The sequence below is a fragment of the Octopus sinensis genome, unplaced genomic scaffold (genome assembly GCF_006345805.1).
Source record: "Octopus sinensis unplaced genomic scaffold, ASM634580v1 Contig18189, whole genome shotgun sequence".
NCBI classification, from domain to species: Eukaryota; Metazoa; Mollusca; class Cephalopoda; order Octopoda; family Octopodidae; genus Octopus; species Octopus sinensis.
In genome coordinates this window covers 3181-13885 of record NW_021835624.1, presented here as the reverse complement: position 1 = coordinate 13885, position 10705 = coordinate 3181, and the positions used below count along the sequence as shown (strand labels likewise).

At 40.0% G+C, this 10705-nt stretch overlaps 1 long non-coding RNA gene across 1 annotated transcript; it reads right to left on the bottom strand.

The window, feature by feature from the left end:
- Window positions 1-299: 299 nt before the first annotated feature.
- LOC118761866 lies at window positions 300-8652 on the bottom strand. The gene is made up of 2 exons (XR_004997694.1): window positions 8564-8652; window positions 300-490 (listed from the first exon to the last, which is right to left on the bottom strand). It is a non-coding gene; the product is annotated as an uncharacterized LOC118761866 (long non-coding RNA).
- Window positions 8653-10705: the final 2053 nt, after the last annotated feature.

Here is a 10705-nt window from a genome sequence, read left to right as displayed (position 1 = left end):
TATGTGTATAATATATATATATATATACGTATATATATATATATATATATATATATTTGTCGTTTGTGTGTGTGGATGTGTGCATGTCTTGTCATGTAATCTATGTATGGATGTGGACATATGTGTGTGAGTATGTCGTTAGCATTTTGGCATAAAATTTGCATACGTATGCTTAAAATGAAGACATAAGACATGTTTAATGCATCATTTTCGGGGAAATACCTCTGAGATATCTCCTAAGCTTTGCACTACACTTAATGTTATTTATAGTTGGCTCTTATTGCTATTGTCTGTTTTCGTTTTTTTTTTGTTTGTAAGTTTTTTTGTTTTTTTTTTGTCGTCGTCATCGGTTTTTGTTGTCGTCTGCCTATATATTGCTGTCAGCTCTGTTGGCACGGAAATAGCCAGAAGAACGACAAGAATCAGCCCATGTGTTTGCAATTTTATGCTCATGTGTCTGACAGTTACCTGGTGCACGTGGAATTTATATCTGCATAATGGAATAGCCGAAATACTATAATAATAATAACAATAATAGTAATGATAATAATAATAATAATAATAATAAGAAGAAGAAGAAGAAGAAGAATAGTAATAATAATAATAATAATAATAATAATAATAATAATAATAATGGCAGCAGCAACAGTAGTAGAGTAGTAGTAGTAGTAGTAGTAGTAGTAGTAGTAGTAGTAGTGATGATGGTAGTGATGGTGGGTTCAAAATTTAGACACGAGGTTAGCAATGAAAGCGGAGCGGGTTAGCAGGATTTCTTCAGTTTTTTTTTGTTTTTTTTTTGTTTTGAATTTTGAATTTTTGTTTTTATCTGTTTTGTTTTTACATCAAATGCAATTCGCATATTGAGGTCGATGACATCGACTTCCCCACCCCGCAAGATTTCAGTAGTCATGTTAAAAACAAGTAGTAGTAGTAGTAGTAGTAGTAGTAGTAGTAGTAGTAGTAGTAGTGGTGGTGGTGGTGGTGGTGGTGGTGGTTGTCGTCGTCGTCGTCGTAGTAGTAGTAGTAGGAGTCTGCCGAGATCGACTTTGCCCTTCATTAATTCGAGGGTCGATAAAAGAAGTACTAGTCACGTACTAAAGTCAATGTAATCAACTCGTTCCCTCCCCCAATGCTTCAAGTATTGTGCCTATAACTGAAATTATTCGTATTGAGTGAGAGAGCAGCGCATGCCATCAATCTGACGCTAGGTTACAAATATACGAAGCCCAGCATACCCATGATGACTACCCTTCTGACATGGGTACACATGCATCATAACCATATGTGCGCGACACGGTGATCTCATATCAAGATAAACAGCGCATTACTTTGCAGGTGGGGCCCAGTGAAAATTTTTTTCAGGTCGACTCACCCATCCCGCTCAAAAGGACCCTGAATAAGAATTGTTTAAGGATGATGAAAGCCCCATGTTTCCAAACGTGAAGTATTCAAACCCCAAAGAATTCCTCTCAACATATGATGGCTATGGTACTCCCCACTTCTTCTGCTCGTGATCAGAAATGCACATATTGTCAGACACCAAAGGACATGCTCAACTGGTTATGGTCAAACAACTGGCAAACAAATCTGTGGTATTAAGCAGAATATTTCCTGCAGCCCATTTTTTATACCAAGACAGAATGTGTACATTCTTGAGAAAATAAAGCACTGACCCAGATGGAAAGTGGCAGCAGCAATACTTCAATGCGAAATGAGGCTGCATGCCAGCCCTTGACTAGATCCTTGTCGACTAAGCCCTGATATTTCGATTTCTTTCCTTGTTGGAAAACATCGAGTCTGTCTTCCCAGGAAATTGTAAGTTCGACCACGATTATTGTTTTGGTATTCCCGGAGAGCAGAAACAAGTCTGGCCAATGTAATGTTACCACTATCTTTTCTGGGAAGACAGGTCTGCCCCACAGTCTACTTGCGTCTCCAAGTCTAGAGTCGAAGTTGAACGCAAAATAATTGAAACAGACGATATAATTTATCTTTCAAAAGTTTAATTATATTGACAGCAATATTTGACTGGTATTTATTCAATTGATCCGAAGGAAGAGGAGGCAAGGAGAAAGACTGCTTCTCCCAGTTGGATTAGGACTCAGAATGTAAATGACAAAACTAAACAATGCCAGTCATTTTTATCACAGTATTGCCGGTTCTGCCAACAACATGATTAATAACAAGTGAGCCAACGAGAAAGCTTTATGAGTCGCTTGACCTGCTAAAAATAGCAGTCAAATATTTCTCAGCTCATTTAAAATTCAGGATATGAAATATTGGTTTCAAATTTTGGCACAAGGCCTGCATTTTCGAGGGCGAGGAGAAGTTGATTACATAGACCCCAGTTTTCAACTAGTACTTATTTTATTGACACGGAAAGAATGAAAAACAAAGTCGACTTCGGAGGAATTTGAACTCAGAACGAAAAAATAGACAAAATACCTATTTCTTTACTGCTCACAGAGGGGACAAACAGGGACAGACAAACGGATTACGTCGATCATATCTAAATGGTACTTATTTAATCGACACCGAAAGGATAAAAGGCAAAGTCGAACTCGGCGGAATTTGAACTCAGAACGTAACGGCAGACGAAATACCTATTTCTTTACTACCCACAAGGGGCTAAACACAGAGGGGACAAACAAGGACAGACAAACGGATTAAGTCGATTATATCGACCCCGGTGCGTAACTGGTACTTATTTAATCGACCCCGAAAGGATGAAAGGCAAAGTCGACCTCGGCGGATTTGAACTCAGAACTAACGGCAGACGAAATACCTATTTCTTTACTACCCACAAGTAGTAAAGAAACACAGAGGGGACAAACAAGGACACACAAACGGATTAAGTCGATTATATCGACCCCGGTGCGTAACTGGTACTTATTTAATCGACCCCGAAAGGATGAAAGGCAAAGTCGACCTCGGCGGAATTTGAACTCAGAACGTAGCGGCAGACGAAATACGGCTAAGCATTTCGCCCGGCGTGCTAACGTTTCTGCCAGCTCGCCTCCTTTGAACTTAAATTTAATGACAACGTTAGCACGCCGGGCGAAATGCTTAGTGGTATTTCGTCTGCCGTTACGTTGTGAGTTCAAATTCCGCCAAGGTCGACTTTGCCTTTCATCCTTTCGGGGTCGATAAAGTAAGTACCAGTTACGCACTGGGGTCGATGTAATCGACTTAATACCTATGTCTGTCCTTGTTTGTCCCCTCTATGTTTATCCCCTTGTGGGTAATAAAGAAATAGGTACTTTGCCCGGTGTGCTAACGATTCTGCCAGCTCACCCGCCTTTTAAGGATTTTGAAACATTAGACAATACTGAGTAAGATGCCCCTGAAAACAAAAGACTGGATGTTCACGAGTGGAATGCTTTTGATCATAGGTTTGTTCAATCACGGTAACTCAAACTTAAACAATAACAACAGAAACTGCTGCAGTAATAGTAACAGAAGTTAATGCCAAACGAAAGACGAAGAACGAAAGCAGCAATGAGAGAAAGAGTTATTGGAGAGTTATAAAATGATAGACTAGATGTGAAGTTATGTTTGATTTATGTGTTCCGTTTAATGAGTGTGACGTACACAGGACGAAGAGTTCTATGGCGTCCTTATAAAATAATGGCCGTGAAATAACGTGCACGGCAAAATATAACACATTGGGGAGAACGTGTGCGCACACGTGCGTGCGTGTTTGCGCGGGAGCGCGTATTTGAACACACGCATGTATGTAAGTGATTGTGTGTGTGCGTGTGTGTGTGTGTGTGTGTGTATGTATGTGTGTGTGTGTGTGTGTGTGTGTGTGCGTTTGGCATGTTTATAGGTTTTGTATGTTTGTTTGGTGTGTGTAAATGAGCGTGTGTGAGTTTGTTAGAGTGTATGTATATGTGTGTGTGTGTGCGTTTGGCTGTGTGTGTGCGTGTGTGTGTGTGTGTGTGTGGTGTGCGTGCGTTTGGCATGTTTATAGGTTTTGTATGTTTGTTTGGTGTGTGTGTAAATGGGAGTGTGTGAGTTTGTTAGAGTGTATGTATGTGTGCGTGTGTGTGTGTGTGTGTGTGTGTGTATGTATGTGTTGGTGTGTGTGTGTGTGTGCGTTTGGCATGTTTATAGGTTTTGTATGTTTGTTTGGTGTGTGTAAATGAGCGTGTGTGAGTTTTTTAGAGTGTATGTATGTGTGTTGCGTGTGCGTTTGGCTGTGTGTGTGCGTGTGGTGTGTGGGTGCTTTTGGGTGTGTGTGTGTGTGTGTGTGGGTGTGTTTGTGTGGGTGTGCGTGTTTGTGCGTGCGTGCGTGTGTGTGTGTGGTGGTGTGTGTGTGTGTGGCTGCGTTTTTGGCATGTTTATAGGTTTGTATGTTTGTTTGGTGTGTGTAAATGGGCGTGTGTGAGTTTGTTAGAGTGTATGTATGTGTGTGCGCGTGTGTGTGTGTGTGTGTGTGTTTGTGTTTGCGTTTGGGTGTGTGTGTGTGCGTGCGTTTAGCCTGTTTATAGGTTTGTTTGCCGTGTGTGAATGAGTGTGTGAGTTTGTGAGTGTGTGTAGTTGTGTTTGTGTGTGTTTGCGTATGTTTGTGTTTGTGTGTGTGTGTTTGCATGTGTGTGTGTGTGTGTATGTGTGTGTGTTTATAGCTTTGTTTGCCGTGTGTGAATGAATGTGTGAGTTTGTCAGTGTGTGTAGTTGTGTTTGCGTGAGTTTGCGTATGTTTGTGTGTGTGCGTGTATGTTTGCATGTGAGTGTGTGCGCGCACGCGTTTAGCATGTTTGTAGCTTCGCTTTTAGCGTATGTGCGTGAGTGTGTGAGTTTGTGAGAGTGTGTGTGTTTATGTGTGTATGCTTGCGTTTAGCATATTTGCAGATTTGTTTGGTATAACTGTGTGAGTGCGAGTGGGGGAGTTTGTGAGATTGTGCGTGTATTTGTGTTTGTGTTAGTGCGTGTGTGTATTTGCGTGTGTATATGTATTTTCGTTGGGGCTGGTCATTGTATATGGCAAAATAATATTTGTGTAACAATGTAAAGATGGTAGATAGTAAGGTGCACTTGTACAATAGACTGCGTGGTACCTTGGGCAAGTTTCTTCTACTATAGCCTCGGGCCGACCAAAGCCATGTGAGTGGATTTGGTAGACAGAAACTGAAAGAAGCTCGTCGTATATATGCATATGTATAAATATATGTGTGTGTATTTGTGTGTCTGTGTTTGTCCCCTCCCTGTGTCTGTGTTTACGTCCCCGTAACTTAGCTGTTCGGCAAAAAGAGACCAATAGAATAAGTACTAGGCTTACAAAGAATAAGTCCTGGGGTCGATTTCCTCGACTAAAGGCGGTGCTCCAGCATGACCACAGTCATGACTGAAAGAAGTAAAAGAGTAAAAGAGAGTATACGTTCATACATACATACATACATATACATACATACATACATACATATATCTTCTGGGACTTCAAACAAACTACATGCACTATTATGAATCTCTTATTCAACATCAACAAAACGATAAAAGTCTCTTTAGAACTGTAGTTCTAATAATAATAACTTTTGCACTCTCCCTACCAGCAACAACTCGGTTAAATTAGGTCTTTCGCAGAGGGAACACACAAAAATAATATCAGACAATTATTGCAAGGCTGTTCAGAAACAGACGACTAAAAATAGTAGTGTTAACAACATTTTGTTTCCTTTATTATTCTAATGAGTTCACTATCCAAAATAATTGAAATTATAGTCTCAATTTTCGTTAAGCATATGCTATTTATTCTTTTCTACTCTAGGCATAAGGCCCGAAGTTTTGGGAGAGGAGCCAGTCGATTAGATCGACCCCAGTTCGCAACTGGTACTTAATTTATCGACCACGAAAGGATGAAAGGCAATGTCGACCTCGGCGGAATTTGAACTCAGAATGTAAAGACAGGCGAAATACCTATTACTTTACTACCCACAAGGGGCTAAACACAGAGGAGACAAACAAGGACAAACAGATGGATTAAGCCGATTACATCGAACCCAGTGCATAATAGGTTCTTCATTTATCGACCCGAAAGGATGAAAGGCAAAGTCGACCTCGGCGGAATTTGAACTCAGAACGTAACGAAAGACGAAATACCTATTTCTTTACTACCCACAAGGGGCTAAACACAGAGGGGCCAAACAAGGACAGACAAACTGATTAAGTCGATCATATTTCCTCCAGTGCGTAACTGGTACTTATTTAATCGAACCCGAAAGGATGAAAGGCAAAGTCGACCTCGGCGGAATTTGAACTCAGAACATAAAGACAAACGAAATACCGCTAAGCATTTCGCCCGGCGTGCTAACGTTTCTGCCAGCTCGCCGCCTCAGTTATGTTATTTATTCTTTTCTACTCGAGGCACAAGGACTGAAATTTTGGGGGAGGGGGCAGTCGATTAGATCGACACCAGTACGCAACTGGTACTTACTTTATCGACCCCGAAAGAATGAAAGGCATTTCGCCCGGCCTGCTAATGTGCTAAGCATTTCGCCTGGAGTGCTAACGATTCTGGCATCACGCCGCCTTAGTTATGTTATCTATTCTCGCTCTTGAAGGTGCGCGGCTTAGTTATGAGAGTCTTTGGCTCACGATCGTAAGGTTATGAGTTCGATTCCCGGTCGCGCGTTGTGTCCTCGGGCAAGACACTTTATTTCACGTTGCTTCAGTCTTCTCAGCTGGCAAAAATGGGTTGTGCTGGTAATTCAAAGGGCCGGCCTCGTGACGTTCTGTGTCATGCTGAATCTCGCTGAGAACTACGTTAAGGGTTCGCGTGTCTGTGGAGTGCTCAGCCACTTGCACAATAGTTCTATGAGAAGAGTGTTCTGTTGATTGGATCAACTGGAACACTGGTTGACGTAACCGATGGAGTGCCAGGGTTAAATTTCTCGTGTGACGCTTTATAGTATGAAGTAGGTTATAATATAGGCTGAGCTCCCACCACCGCTTGACAACCGGTGTTGGTAAGTTTACGTCCCCGTAACTTAGCGGTTCGGCAAAAGAGACCGATACAATAAGTACTAGGCTTACAAAGAATAACTCCCGGAGGTCAATTTGTTCGACTAAAGGCGGTGCTCCACCATGGCCACAGTCATGATTGAAACAAGTAAAATAGTAAAAGAGTAAAAAGAGAGTAATCCTTTCTGCTATAGGCACAAGGCCTGAAATTTGGAGAGGGGGGGATGAGTCGATTACATGGACCCCAGTGTTTTAATGCTACTTAATTTATCGACCCCGAAAGGATAAAATACAAAGTCGACCTCGGCGCTATTTGAACTCAAAATGAAGCGACAGACGAAACACTGCTAAGCATTTCGCAGGCTTTATAATAATAGTAATAATTATTATTATTTCAAATTTTTGCCACAAGGGCAGCTTGGGGGAGGTGGGAGATGAGCCGATTACATCAACCCCAGTGTTCAACTGCCACTTAATTTATCGACCCCGAAATGATGAAAGGCAAAGTCAACCTCGGCGGAATTTGAACTCAAAACCTAGCGACGGGCAAAATACCGCTAAGCATTTCGCCCGTCGATTCTGCCAGCTCGCCGCCTTAATAATAATAATAATAATAATAATAATCATAATCATAATAATAATAATCATAATAATAATAATAATAATAATAATAATAATAATAATAATGATGATGACGATGATGATGATTTCAAATTTTTACGTAACTGGTACTTATTTAATCGACCCCGAAAGGATGAAAGCAAAGTCGACTTTGGCGGAATTTGAACTTAGAACGTTGAGACGTGCGAAATACCTATTTCTTTATTACCCACAAGGGGCTAAACATAGAGGAGACAAACAAGGACAGACAAACAAGGACAGACAAACAGTGCTTAACTGGTACTTAATTTATCGACCCCGAAAGGGATAAAAGGTGAAATCAACCTCAGCGGAATTTGAACTCAGAACGTAGCGGCAGACGAAATACCGCTAAGCGTCTCGCCCGGCTTGCTAACGATTCTGTCAGCTTGCTGCCTTAATAATGATAATAATAATAACAATAATAATAATGATAATAATAATAATAATAATAATAATAACAATAATAATAATAACAATAACAATAATAATAATAATATGGATGGAAGCACTCCGTCGGTTACGACGACGAGGATTCCGGTTGATCCGTATCAACGGAACAGCCTGCTCGTGAAATTAATGTGTAAGTGGCTGAGCACTCCACAGACTCGTGTACCCTTAACGTAGTTCTAGAGGATATTCAGCGTGACACAGAGAGTGACAAGGCCGGCCCTTTGAAATACAGGTACAACAGAAACAGGAAGTAAGAGTGAGAGAAAGTTGTGGTGAAAGAGTACAGCAGGGATCACCACCATCCCCTGCCGGAGCCTCGTGGAGCTTTAGGTGTTTTCGCTCAATAAACACTCACAACGCCCGGTCTGGGAATCGAAACAGCGATCCTATGACCGCGAGTCCGCTGCCCTAACCACTGGACCATTGCGCCTCCACAATAATAACAATAACAATAATGGCGACAATAATAATAATAAATATTTTTTTTTAAATCATAAAATCAATCACTTACTCTAAATTTCCAAATATTACTATTGACTTCATCAGTAATTATGTCCGAGAATTCTTCTTCAAAGTACAGCGAATGACTGTGGCAAGGAATTGTCTGAAATACGACAAACGAAATATATTTACTTAGCTAACGTTTAAACTTCCGGTTTGTAACTTTAAAAATATGAAGTAGGTTTACAAGTAAAAGTATGTGTAAGTGTTTTTGGAGTGTTATTCAGCATTGTTTAAACATCAATGTAAGTGTTCCCCTTCTTAGATAATACTTCAAATAGATTGTGATAAAAATAGATACATTGTTTTTATACACATACACATACACACGTGTGTGTGTACGTGTGTATATATATATATATATATATATAGGATAAAATCTTTATAGGAATTTATCAAGTAGTCAGCGTGAAAACTTTATATATATATATATATATATATATGCATACTATGTATGTATTTCTATATACGCATGTGTGCGTGTATGTGTATTTCTTACCGTGATCTTTGACATGTAGGCCGTAAGCTTTGTCTCTGAGCTCAAGACACATGTCAGGACGTCACTACTTTAGATCGTCGGTCAAGTGATAGAGGTCAAACTTCGCCACAATGCGGAAGGAATGCATTCAGGTTTGTCTAACTGACTCCACTCTACAGCATAACTAATTCCAATTAATGATCGATTATTTGGTGACGGTGCCTTAAATGCTATTTTTTTATCCCCACACCAGAGGGATGACAGTGTGGTTAAGATACTCCCTTTAGAGTTCAGTCACCTGTACAACACTACGAGCAAATGTTTCTGCTTAAAGCCGGGGGCCGACCGAAGCCTCGTAAGTGAATTTGGTAGACGGTAAACTCTATGAAAGTCCGTGATATATATATATGACTACTCAGCTGGCAAAAATTAGTTGTACCTGATGTTCAAAGTGCTGTCCTTGTCACATTCTGTGTCAATCTGATCTCACTAAGAACTACGTGTCTGTGGAGTGCTCAGCCACTTGCACATTAATTTCACGAATAAGCAATTACGTTGATCGTATCAGCTGGGAACCTCATCATCGTAACCGACGGAGTGCTATAATATATATATATATGTGTGTGTGTGTGTGTGTGTGTGTGTGTGTGTGTGTGTGTGTGTTGTGTGTGTGTGTCTGTGTGTGTGTGCGTTGTGTGTGTGTGTGTGTTGTGTCTGTGTGTTACGTATGTATGTATGTATACATATATATATATATAATATTAATATATATATGCATACACATGTATACATATGTATTTACATATACATATATGCATATACATACATATATGTATATATATGTGTGTGTGTGTGTGTGTGTGTGTGTGTGTGTGTGTGTGTGTGTGTGGTGTGCGTGTGTGTGTGTGTGTGTTCGTGTCTGTGTGTACGTATGTATGTATGTATACATATATATATATATTAATATATATATATATGCATACACATGTATACATATGTATTTACATATACATATATGCATATACATACATATATGTATATATATGTGTGTGTATATATGTGTGTGTATATGTATATATATATATATATCTTTGTAACCAGTGTTGGCTTGCCTACATGACCATTGTTTTAGCGGTTCGGCAAGAGAAACCGTTAGAAATAGCAGACTCGATCAAATATGTACTGGAGTCGATTTGTACGACTAAAACCCTTCAAGGCGGTGCTCCAGCATGGCTGCAATCCAGTGACTGAAACCAAAGATAAGAGAATCTTCTTGCGTTTTGGTACAATGCCTATTAGCCGTTTGACTCTGATCCACATTACTTAAAGTTTCGTGGGCGCGTAAACACCGTTATTGCATCAGATGATTGGCGGTACAATTTGCCCGTTATGAAAAATAACTCCAATCAAATGTGCTGAGTACCACTTTCTTTCGTTTGTTCGTTCATCGTACATAGAGATAGATAGATAGATAGATAGATAGATAGATAGATAGATAGGCAGATAGATAGATAGATTCACATCAATATTTGCATACAAACAATAGTCTAGTTGCGTACACAGTTGTTCATAAATGCAAATGTATACCTGCGTGCGGACATACATCTGTTCGTTGGATATATACATTCATTATACATACATTAGGCGCGATCTTGTGAAGCTGGACTAGGGTTA